Source organism: Triticum dicoccoides, chromosome 2A (assembly GCF_002162155.2).
Source record: "Triticum dicoccoides isolate Atlit2015 ecotype Zavitan chromosome 2A, WEW_v2.0, whole genome shotgun sequence".
Lineage (NCBI taxonomy): Eukaryota > Viridiplantae > Streptophyta > Magnoliopsida > Poales > Poaceae > Triticum > Triticum dicoccoides.
The window spans coordinates 586,245,116-586,258,272 of NC_041382.1; the positions used below are offsets into that span (position 1 = coordinate 586,245,116).

The 13,157-nt window shown below is 43.5% G+C and overlaps 1 long non-coding RNA gene across 1 annotated transcript; it reads right to left on the bottom strand.

Moving 5' to 3' along the window:
• Window positions 1-8,942: 8,942 nt before the first annotated feature.
• LOC119359638 lies at window positions 8,943-9,951 on the bottom strand. Its single transcript, XR_005172608.1, has 3 exons — window positions 9,825-9,951; window positions 9,670-9,730; window positions 8,943-8,969 (listed from the first exon to the last, which is right to left on the bottom strand). It is a non-coding gene; the product is annotated as an uncharacterized LOC119359638 (long non-coding RNA).
• Window positions 9,952-13,157: the final 3,206 nt, after the last annotated feature.

A 13,157-nucleotide genomic window follows, 5' to 3' on the forward strand; every position in this document is an offset into this window, starting at 1 on the left:
GTCACATGATAATTGAATTTCGTAATTTTTTGACGTTCTGGCTGGGCACAGGAATTGTTTTCGTAACAGCACATAATCTGTCTCAGGACAGCAACTCCCCAAAATTGTACCTTCTTCCATTAGAGGCTATCCTTGGCACAAAAACCAAACAAAAAGGATAAGGAGAGGTTGCTACAGAGGTAACAACTTCCAAGACTCAACAAAAAGAGAAAACCAACAGAAAATAAAGCATGGGTTATCTCCCAAGAAGGGCTTTTCTTTAACGCCTTTCAGCTAGGCGCAGAAAAAAAGAAGTGTAGTCAAGTGTTCCCAGGTGGAGGAGCATTAAGATCAATAGCAGAGGTCTTTTCAACAATGCATTGTATTTTATCTTTAAAGGTTTCAGAATTCCCTCTCTCAACTCTCTAGGGTTGGCTACTTTCGTCAAAGGGGTTTTCAGGGACAATCCAATCAAACTTCTTTTCATAGGCTTCATGCAATGCTACAAGCTTACAAGGTATTGCTACCTTGACATCCTCTCTATTTCTGATTTTTTCTAGCTTTTCAAGGACACTAATAACATCTACACAAGAGCCTAGCATCTTATAACGATCAAAGACTTTTCTAGCTTCTAGAGCAACACCACCAAATTCATTAAGCAAAGTTTATAGGATGAAATCCTTCTTCTCGGCATCTTCAGTATTGTTAAGAAACATTTGCTGCGTTATGGGATTAAGACTAGCAAATATAGCCTCCAATAAGTGAACTAAAGAAGCTGCAGCAATCTCATAATTAGGAGCAAGGTCTACTATGGATTTGTCCTCAATGTCATCATGCTTACTAACATGATTGAAGAAATCTTCTATATTTTCTCTTCCAATTATAGAACCACTAACTATCAAAAGTTCTTTAAACATGAACTGAGGGAGCAACATGTTTAAAGAAAACAAAGCAACTAAGCTACTACTAAAAAGGAAACTAATTTTTTTGTGTTTTTCTAAAAGAGGCAAGCAAAACAAAACTAAAGAAACTAAGCAAGACAAAAACAAAATAAAGAGATTGGATGTGAAGGACTCCCCTTGTGGAAATATTCTTCTTCCCCACGGCGCCAGAAAAGTCTAGCAGGTGATGACAAAGAAAAACTTCTGTGAGTGCCACTTTACTTCCCCGGCAACGGCGCCAGAAAAGTGCTTGATGTCCCCAGTGATGATGGTTGAGGATTGTTGGGAAACCCCAAGAGGAAGGTATGATGTAAGACAGCGGGCAAGTTTCCCTTAGTGATGAAACTAAGGTTATCAAACCAGTAGGAAGCAAATAATGGCACCAAGGTTGAAGTAGAGACCTGCACAACACAAACAAATTACTTTGCCCCAACTAGACAGTGAGGTTGTCAATCCCACTGGTCTTGCTGAAAACAAAGGATTAATTGTATCGAATGGAAAGAGTTTGTTTGTAGTAAAGAAAACAGGAAACAGTAAGAAGCAGGTTGTATAACAATAATAAAGAGAAAGACCGGGGTCCACAGTTCACTAGAGGTGTCTCTCCACAAGACAATAAGGTGCTGGGTAAACAAATTACAGCTGGGCAATTGACAATTGAGAAGGCTTACAAAGATGCAAATACTAGACAAGATGAATACTATGAGATTGATTGGGCATTACAACAAAGATCACATACCGCCATCCAACTGCATCTGTGACTAAATAGTCCACTCACGGAGATATCATCCGAACAAACCATGAGTATTAAGCTGCAAACAAGCCTACTAAGTAAGCTCTAACAACAGACTATTGCATTAAGTAAAGTGTGTAAAGTAGAAAGTAGAAACACCCCTATTTGGGCAGAGCACCATCTTGTTCTCCCTAGTGGCAACAGCACATCCACATCCTTAGTCATTTCTGTCGCTCGAGCCCAGACATACTGGAGGCATGAACCCACTATCTAGCATAAATACTCCCTCTTGGAGTTGAAAGCAACTACTTGGCCAGAGCAACCACTAATAACGGAGAGCATGCAAGATCACAATAACACCAAAGAGATTCAAGATCTATCAAAGAGAAACTCAAGATCTATATTCAACTTGAACATTGTACTCAATAACTAGTCAGATCCCAGCAAACCAACACATGGAACATTACATAAAGATGATCTTGATCATGTTAGGCAGCTCACAAGATTTCATACATGAAGCACAGTAATAAGATGATCTCAATCATGTTAGGCAACTCATGAGATTCATACAATGGAGAGAACAACCATCTAGCTACTGCCATGGACCCGTAGTCATATGGTGAACTACTCACACATCACTCCGGAGGCGGGCATGGTGATGAAGAAGGCCTCCGGTGACGATTTCCCCTCTGACAGAGTGCCGGGAAGAGCTTCTGATCTCCCCGAGACGATGGCGGCGGCTACGGACTTCTTTCTGGAACTTTTGCGCTATATCTAGGGTTTTTCCCTCGGGGTGAATAAATAGGCGAAAGGGCGGAGCCGGAGGTGGGCCAGGTTGGCCACTCCCCTCCCAGGCGCGGCCAGGGGGGTACCCGTGCCTGGGGTGGTGTGGGCCCACCAGGCCTCCCCCAGGTGTCCCCTTCTGGCTTCTGGAGTCTTCTGGTGTAAAACTTTGTAAAATAACTTCCTTTTCCAATTCCGAGAATATTTATTTTTCAGCTCTCCTGGAACCAGAAACAGTAGAAAACAGGAACTGGCACTTTGGTATCTTGTCAGTATGTTAGTGACAGGAAATCAAATAAAAACACCAAGAAGCACAAGTAAAGCATAGAGTAATTGGCAATAAACAAGCATGGAGCATCAAAAATTATAGATACGTTTGCAATGTATCACCATTCCATGAAGAGAAGGTTCAACAACCTCTTTGAGTTCTACCTTCCTATTATTCACTTCTTTTGAGAGAAATTCCTTCTCTAAAAATGATCCATTCCTAGCAACAAAAACCTTGCACTCGGATTTTTGATAAAAGGTGTGCCCAATTGTTTCTTTAGGATACCCTATGAAGACACATTTTTCGCTTTGGGTATGATTTTTTCAGATAGCAGTTTCTTGACATAAACATCGCATCCTCAAACTTTAAGAAATGACAGCTTATGTTTCTTGCCAAACCATAATTCATGCGGTGTCGTTTCAATGGATTTAGATGGTGTCCTATTTAAAGTGAATGCGGTTGTCTCTAGTGCATAACCCTAGAATGATAGTGGTAAATCGGTAAGAGACATCATTGATCGAACCATATCTAGTAAGGTACGATTTCGATGCTCGGATACACAATTTTGTTGTGGTGTCCCGGCAGGTGTGAGCTGTGGAAATATTCCACATTGTTTCATATGTGTGCCAAACTCGTAACTCAAATATTCTCCTCCACGATCAGATTGTAGAAATTTGATCTTTTTATTATGATGGTTTTCAACTTCAATCTGAAATTCTTTGAACTTTTCAAATGTTCCAGACTTATGTTTCATTAAGTAAATATAACCATATCTAGTTAAGTCATTTGTGAAGGTAACGAAGTAACGATATCCACCGCGCACTATTACACTTATTGGACCGCATACATCAGTATGTATTATTTCCAACAAGTCTCTTGCCCGTTACATAGTACCAGAAAACGGGCTTGGGTCTCTATCCCTTGATGCCCATCTCCAATGAGTCTGCCAAGCATGCTTTCATCACCATCAAGCCATCTTCTTCTACATGGCATCGCCGCTTAGGACATCCCTCTTCATTTGTGGTTCAACAAATTCTTAGAAAAATAAAATAGCTTATACCCCAGAGATTACTCCATATGTTTGTGATTCTTGTCAGTTAGCTAAGAGTCATCAGTTACCATATCCAGTGTCTACTAGTAGGTCTACTGTTCATTTGGAACAGGTGTTATCTGATGTCTGGGGTCCTGCTCCTCTTTCTGCTGGGTAACATGCATACTATGTAAGCTTTATCAATGATTATAGTAAATTTTCTTGGATATATTTGCTCAAGAAGAGTTCTGATGTGTATCAAGCTTTTTTGAATTATCAGCAGTATGTTAAGCGCAAGTTTGATAGGAAAATTATTACTATGCAAACTGATTGGGGAGGTGAATATGAAAAACTTAATGCTTTCTTTCAAAAGGTTGGCATCTCTCATCACGTGTCTTGTCCTCATGCCCATCAACAAAATGGCTCTGCTAAAAGAAAGCATCATCACATTGTTGAAGTAGGGCTTGACTTGCTTGCAAATGCGTCCATGCCTCTCAAATATTGGGATGAAGCCTTCCTCACAGCCACCTTTCTCATAAATTTGCTTTCGAGCAAAGTCATTGATCTTGAAACTCATTGTGAATGTCTCCTTCATATTAAACCCAACTATGATGCTCTTAGAACTTTTGATTGTGCTTGTTGGCCCAATCTTCGTCCTTACAACACACGCAAGCTTGCCTTCCGTTCCACACGTTGTGTTTTCATGGGTTATAGTCCTCTTAATAAAGGGGTTAAATGTCTTGACATGTCCACAGGACGTGTGTACATATCTCGAGATGTTGTGTTTGATGAGAACGTGTTCCCCTTTGCATCTCTAAATCTTAATGCTGGTCCTCTCCTTTGAAAAGAAATCCTGTTACTCCCCACATCCACACCAAATCTTTATGAAGGTGCACAAAATTCTAATGATCATATGCAATCTATTGTGCCTATTACTGATGCTCTATAGGTATATGACACTCCTGGTAAAAATTCGGGTGCAAACGGTAAAGAAAATAGTTCAGAACCTGAACTTGAAAATTCTGGGCAAAATGACGAAACTGACAAAAATTCTGATGTTGAGGAACATTCTTATGCCTCCGATCCCGAGGAAAATTACATGCAGGAAAAGGACAACGCACCGTTGTTGTCGCCTTCGAGTTCCGTGTCGACCTCTCCGCTGACGTCGCGTGGAAGCCCTATCGCGGCCCCGTCCCACGGTCCCCTGCGCCCGCATGCAGACCACACACCCTCGGCCAGCCCTGCTGCGGACCCGTCCCGCGCTCCCCTCCACCTGCGTGCTGGCCACACGCCTTTGGCCAGCCAAGTCCCGCCATGTGGCGACGCTGCTGCGGCTCCGGGCGGGCACATGCTCCCGACCAGCCCCGTCTTGTCGCTGTCTGGCGGGTTGTGTGGCGGATCTTCCATGGGGGGGCTCAAATGGAGAACACTCTGTTGCCAGTTCTGAAAAATTTGGGCAGTGAAGGAAATGCAAATGAATCCGACGATAATTCTGACGATTCTGCACCACCTACTCCTGTGTGTATGGTTCAACAACCTCCTGGTGTTCGCGCCCGTCTTCGGAAAGGTATACGGCATCCTAAGAAATATACTGATGGCACTATTCGTTATGGTATGCTCTCTTCGACATGCGAACCTCTTACATTGACTGAGGCTCTCAATGATCCTAAATGGCATGATGCAATGAAAGAGGAATATAGTGCTTTGATTGAGAACAAGACTTGGCATCTTGTTCCTCCAAGCAGCAAAAAGAATATTATTAACTGTAAATGGGTCCATCGTGTCAAGAAACGAGCAGATGGTTCTATTGACATATACAAAGCCAGACTAGTTGCAAAAGGGTTCAAGCAAATGTATGGCATTGATTATGAGGATACATTTAGTCCAGTGGTTAAAATTGCCACCATTAGAACTGTTTTGGCTCTATCTGTTTCTCGTGGTTGGAGTCTACGATAGCTAGATGTCAAGAACGTGTTTCTTCGTGGTGTTCTGGAGGAGGAGGTCTATATGAGACAACCACCAGGTTTTGAACATCCTCATGCTCCACATCATATTTGCAGGCTTGATAAAGCATTATATGGTTTGAAGCAAGCATCAAGAGCTTGGTTTTCTAGGCTCAGCTAAAGTTGCATGATCTTGGTTTTACATCTTCAAAGGCACATACTTCATTATTCCTCTTTCACAAGCTAGATGTGACTATGTTTGTGCTAGTCTATGTTGATGATAACATAGTTACAAGATCCTCAGATCAAGCCATTAATGATCTAGTTTGTGACTTGAACAAAAAAATTGCCATCAAGGACTTGGGTGATTTGCACTATTTCCTTGGTATTGAGGTGAAGAAGGTACACAATGGTCTAATTCTGACTCAGGAAAAATATGCTTCAGACATACTTGCTGGCATGAGAAATTGCAAGGCAACTCCTACACCTCTGTCCTCTTTAGAACAGTTGTCTCTTTCAGCTGGCACACCTCTTGGAGCTGAAGATAGTACTCAGTATAGAAGTATGGTTAGAGCTTTGCAGTACCTGACCTTGACTCGGCAAGATTTGGCTTTCTCAGTGAACAAAGTTTGCCAGTATCTTCATGTTCCTACTACTGAACATTGGACAGTAGCCAAAAGAATTCTCAGATATGTCAAGGACACGTTGAAGCTTGGAATCTCTATTGTTCAATCTTCTTCTATGTTTCTCAGTGCATTCTCTGATGCTGACTGGGCAGGTTGTCTTGATGATAGACGTTCGACATGAGGTTTTGCTATCTTTGTTGGACCAAATTTGGTGTCTTGGAGTGCCAGGAAACATGCAACAGTGTCTCGTTCTAGCACTGAAGCTGAGTACAAGTCACTTCCAATGCTACAGCTGAGTTAATTTGGGTTGAAGCTTTGCTCAAGGAACTTGGCGTAAAACTGAAGGAAAAGCCAAGTCTTTTGTGTGACAATTTATGTGCTACCTATTTGTCTGCAAATCATGTGTTTCATGCTCGGACTAAACACATTGAGATTGATTTTCACTTTGTTAGAGAACGAGTTGCATATAATCAGCTAGTCATCCAGTTTCTAAAGTTAGATAAGTTCAAGCGTAATCTCAACATGTTCCCGGGTTGAGATTAAGAAAGGATGTTAGACATAGTATCCTAGTAGGACTCTTGTGTCCGTGTATTGCTCAAACACGTACCACGTATGTAGCGATCTCGAGGCCGAGTTGGTAACATAGCGTTGCCTTGCCTCGAGCTGCTCTCCTCTCCTTTCCCATATACTAGATGACCCGTTGCGCCCATGGCACAAAGGTCGAGCGCAAACCAAGTATTGAAAGAATGTGCATTGTAATATATAGATACAGAATGAAACATATGGAAATAAACGCATAAAAGCATTTTCAGTTGGCATACATTTGGATTTATTCGAGCTAATATTCTTGATAGAGCAAACAAAAATATATTTTTTTACATCAAGAATTTCAAAAAGCAGAGCTTGCATACCTGCAATGAGCAGAGCAATAGACAAAGGAACAATATTCTAAAGTATTGTTGCTGCCAAAGCACAACTTACGATACTGCATGCAGCAAGCAAGTGATAGTGATAGACAATTATGTAGAGGCCCTTGAATGTGCACTTGAAGGCAAAAACATATATTTCTTTCATCATAGCCTTTTCAAAAGCATACCACACAACAATCTAAGCAGCAAATGACCGACAGTTAAACACATAGCATGATCTTAGGTGATTACATAAGATTCAGAAGGATGATAAACATAGAAGTCTTGGTAGGCATACATATATTAATGCTAAATTATATAACAAGGGGCTCTTGCAACTTGCTTATATTGAGTAGACGATCATGCACAATCCCTTGAAAGTGCATTTGAAGGTGAAAACATATGCTTGACCTTTCTCCATGCTAGATGGATGGCGCGAAGGGTGATAGCATACAAGTTTTCAAGCCATGAAAGTAGGGCCCGCGTGTCCCATGTTCTACTCTTTTTCCCCGGCGACGGCACTTTCACTCCGAGGGGCGCAACCGGCTGCTAAATGTGGACACGACCGAAACAATAAGGACCGTCGCCGGCGAAAAATTATAGTTTAGTTGCATATAATTGTATGGATTTGATGATTTGCAAATGATGTATCTGGTCATGAATATATATATATATATATATATATATATATATATATATATATATTTGTGCTGACTAATCACTATATATCCACGGACGAGCAGCGCGTCCACAGACGGTTGGGGCCAGATTTTGATACTTGTGGCTGTATATGCTCTTATATTCTAAGAATAGTAGTTTGAATAAGTCACACAAAACAGTACAGATCATACAAGTGCTACAAATTAGCACCAAGAATAAATTACAATTATGACACCGTGACAGAGAACCACACATTCTGGACACCTATACACACGCGTGGCGCATATAGCATAAAGTCACCACGTGGTTGACTGTTGGTCTTGGTTTCATCGACCAGTTCATTGGATTCGTTCCCCTTTCCCCACTGTACTCGTAATGGAGAGAAAGCACGGCTCCATCTTCATGGCAGCTCACTCTGCAGCTTGACGGCGGAGCGGCTCTCGCTGCAGCTCGGAGGCGCTGCGGCTACATCTGCATCTCGGTGGCCCGGCAGATTGGAGGCACAACGGCTCGCTGGCTCCATGTGCATCTCGGCGGACCAGCAGCTCGGAGCTGCGGAAGCGGGTATGTCGCCGCCGTTGCTCGTATCGGCTAGCCAAATCCTCGCAGTTGCTGCTGTTGCTCCCCGTGGAAGGTGGCGTATATTTTGGCTGTGCTGGCACTCCCTGAAGCTGATGACTTTCGACTGTAAGCGAGGCTCCAGCAAGACCACGGTGGCCGCCGTTGCCCCTCAGGTAAAAACTAACCTCCTTCATTGTTTGATGAATCTATAGAATTTTTTGTGATTCAATTCCACTGTAGCACGAGGGGCACCATTATCTGCTCTTTTGCCAAGATTAGTGGAACGGCAAAGTACATCTTCATTTTCTGAAAAATAGAACAAAAAACAGAACAAGATGCAGGGAGTGAGCACTCGTAGAAGTAAACTCCAAAAGGAGAAACTCATGGTCTCGTCATTTACAATAGGCCCAGTTGGAAAATGGCCTGTCAGGCCGTCGACGTTGCTGACGTGGTGCACCGGCCAACATTATTGGTGAACTGTTGTCGGAGTTGAACTTGTTCATGAACAGTGATGGAAAGCGTCCCTAAGGCCTGAACGAACTGAGCATAGTCGGAGAACAAATAAGCATTTTAACATAAGGGCATCACATAATTAGTTACAAAATCTGAATTCAAAAACTATGCTAGATCTGCAGTTTTTTTCATGCATCATCTGAGTTAACTATACTTTATGCGCAGCAGCAGCCTGAAGCCAAAAGAATGCAAAACTGTACAAACTAAGGTAAAAACATGTCCAGATCCTAATAACTTTGAAAGTCTGAGTCCTAATAGAACAGTTCAAATAGTTAATAGTCAGAAGAGGCTAATTAAGGTACTTGTATAAGGTACTTAACTGGGCATACATAATATCTAGGATCAAAGAATTTAGATAAGATGCCAAGGGTTCGTCATTCTATAAATGGAACTCACCTGAACACTAAAGCCATGGTTGTCATTGCATAGCTCTAGATTAAATAATAAGGGCCATACCAAAAAATTTATGCATTAGTGCATGAACGAAGAGAAAATAAAATGACTCTATAATGTCCCATGCTATATGAACACCAAATCAGGGCAACAGAAGATCACCCATACAAAAGATGGAACTATGTGAGTATAAATTTTCAGGAAAACAATAGTATGATGAGATGCATTGTGCAGTAAGGATTATAAGCTCATGTATGTACATTTGAACAAATAGATGATTAAGAAAAGGGAACATGCAACAAAAAAAGATTTCGAAAAGTAGTAGTAATTTTACCTCTGTAACAGAGGAAGTACAAAAATGTATTGGTTGGCATTTCCTCCGGTTGGCGAATTGCCTGGGATAAAAAAACAGTAGCTATAATGATGGTGTTACTTTCTTGTGCAAGCACCAAAACTTCGCCAAAAAGTAAAATATACCGGGAGCATTACCTTTATTTTCCCTATAATCCTTGCCCTTGCTTCTAGATTATATGATGGCGGTGCAAGCTAGCCAACATCTTCAGATTAGTCCATCCAAAAAGCACCCCAAAGGTAACAGTTGGATTGATTGTATCATTCCTGAAACACCATTTCAGAAATTCAGTTGGTGCTTAATAGTAAATAGAAGTGCAGGACATGCTTATCACACTTACTTAGGACTCATAGGCCTTATCCAATCCCTCTCCAAAGCAAATCATCTATTCGATGTGAAATAGGCAAGAGGTAGGCAAAAATGCTATATACCAAAGAGTATACGTCAATCTAAACTGAAGTATTGCTCACAAGGAACAGAGTATGATAACATGTCGTTGCTCACTCTAAAAATAAAATAAGTTGTTGGAAAGGAGGGGGGGCTATTTTATTTATACAGTCTAGTTTAGTGATTTAGTACAAATAAGAACATGTCCAAACCTGATAGGCACGACAATCTCAAATCTATGGGGTCAGTTTGGTTAGATCAGGATGAGCAGAAACAAAATGCACCATATACATTTTCAGTTTAATCAACAGATGTGCTATTCTCTGAATATGAACATCACACGGCCAATTTCTAATAGTACCCTACTTTTTCTGTATGGCTCCTGTGATTTTTGAGTGCAAACCGATGAGATTAGCTTAACTAAATTATCTTAGAATCCCATAGAGACTACAGCAGCAGCAAGAAAGCATTATGGTTCTTCCCTAAAAAAATAAAGCATCATGGTTAAACTTATGCAATTACCAACGCCTATTTTATTTAAACAGAAGAAACTTAAATTAACTACAGTCTCTCACAATGCCATTAATTAGAGACTACAACAGCGGCAAGAAAGCATCACGGTTTATGTTTTGCAACTAACAAAATGTGAGCTCGTGCGAACAAAAGATAGTAAATTATTCAGCCTAGGATCATGGTTCAGTATACAACTTTGCGTAACCTCATATGTTTTTAAAGTTCAACTTTGCATAACGTTGCTTTTCTTACGACATTGCATAGTATACCCTGCCAAAAAAACATTGTATAGTGTCTTTTAAAACAAAGGAGGAATATTGTGCGATGAAAAAACACTCCGTGGGTACTTATATCTAACAAATGGCATATTGTTACATAGTATGAAATTTTTCTAAGTCGTTACAAATACTATTGAACTTTGGTTCAAAAAACAGATACTAGTATTAAACCACTAGCTCGGGAGAAAAGATCCACATGGACTCAAAGTATTCAATGTCCCTCCATGTCTTGCTCATAGTTTGTGACTTCATGTTGTATTTCTCCCCCGTGTCGATAAAATGAATAGCATCTTGGTCCGCCTCATCACAAGTTGAAACAGACTTGCAGAAGAATCTGCTGATGAAAAGCGTTTGGCTGCCTAGCCCACCAACAATCGGCACCCAGCGGTGGACACCTTTGCAGGCATCCGCCTCATAAACCTCTACCTTGAGAGTGAAGCTGATATTATAGGAGGGCACTCGAACTTGTTGTATCACCATTAATAGTTTTCCACCTGACTCGACTAAGTACCAGTGGTCCCTAACTTCATCCTCATCATTCGACCAAGGAGTAACGCCTTCAAGAATCATGTCATCGCCGGTTTTCTTCCGGCGTTGCTCTATGGTGTCCTCTTTGCTCTGTTCCTCATTATTGGCGACCTCATCTATATTTCCCGTATCATTGTTCGCGGAGTCAAAATTTCCATTATCATCGCTCCACACTTTGAACCAATAATTTCCCGGTGGGTGCCTGATGAGGCGCTCGATAGTGATGGTGGGTACGCCTTTGTTGTCGAAATCTATACCAAAAGAGACAAGATCCTCGGCGTGAGTGATTCCATATAGCTTGTCTCCAAGAAATGCAGTGTCGACGATGTAGATGAAGGGAGCACTTTGTGGCTTAGGCAACCACACACCTTTCCCTGGCCGGATCAAGATGATAGGATAATTCCAATTATTGGTCATGACGACTATAATGTCGTAAGGGGTCGTCCGCATACGCAGTTTGTGGACCCCGAAAAGCTCAGAAGCATGGCCGATCACAGCGTCAAGCTCTGGAAGCGGCACAGTCGTGTTGGTGAAGGGATCATGCAAGAAGTAGCTATGCGTCTTCCTCCTGACATCCGTGCGGTCGAGGAGGAGGCAACTATCAGCCGAGGCTACGCATCTCGCGTTCCTGGGCAAGGAGGGGATGCGCGCGGGCGAGGTGCCGGCGGCGTCCGAAGGTGTGAGGAACGAGCCATCAGACATGACAATCCAGGGGATCTGCCTTGGAGCCGGAACGTGCCGGCTCATAGCCAAGTGCCACGAACGACACACGGCGCGGAAGCGAGCGCGATCGGCAGAGGCCGAGTGCCGGGCACGGCGCGCCGCCTCGAAGCCATCGGAGAAGTGGAGGAGCCGGCGTAGTCCAGACCACGCCGTGGAGACGAGGCCACACCGATCAATGGAGGAAACGAGGCCGTCGATGATGAGGTGTAGCACGTCCTCGGGAATTTCAGACAACGGCGACGCCATTGATTGATTGATGCAAGGTCTCGTGATTGATGCAGCTCTCTGGATCTCTCTGAATCGCGTGAAGCGTGATAGTCGGTGCCCCGTAGTCCTGTTTTGGTGGTTTGTTCCGATCGTATGCATATATATATATGGAACGGCATAGGACTATCCCGAAACGGCCTGGTACCCTTTTTTTTTGGTTCCGAAACGGAGTAGTAATCCGGAGGCCAGCTGAGTTCGCCGTAGTCAACTCTCTCACCCCAGCGAAGGAATCGAGGAGGCGCGGCCAGAGTCGAGCACCGCGAACCCTACTTCTCCGCCGTCTGCCACGGGCCACGGCTGCCGTCGATGACCGCGACGCCGTCTTCCCGAGCTCTGGCCGCCGTGCCGTCGACCATGGCGCTGCCGCCGCTGCTCCTCCGGCCTCCCCGATCCTTCCGTTGCACTCCTGGTGAGCAGGCAAACCTCCCCAGCCCTTCCTCTCTCTCAACCGCGTCCTGGAACATCACCGCGCCGTGCGCCGCCTCAGATGCTTGTCGCCGGCGTCGTTCCGGCGACTCAGAAGTAGCAGCGCCGCCCTAGCTAGGTTCGGCACGAGCCCGTGCTTCGACCACGCCACTTCGCGCGTTCCCCGGTGGTCTGCTCCGCCGTCGCTGGCGTCGGTCACCGGCCGGTCGCCGGGGATGACCTGGCCTGGAGGGTCCTCCGCCTGACCGTTGACCCGGGCCCGTGGTCTGCTTGCGTGGCACGCTGACCCAGGGGTCAGTGACTCTGGGCACCACTGCTATGTACCACAGCGATTTCCCCCGTTCTGTT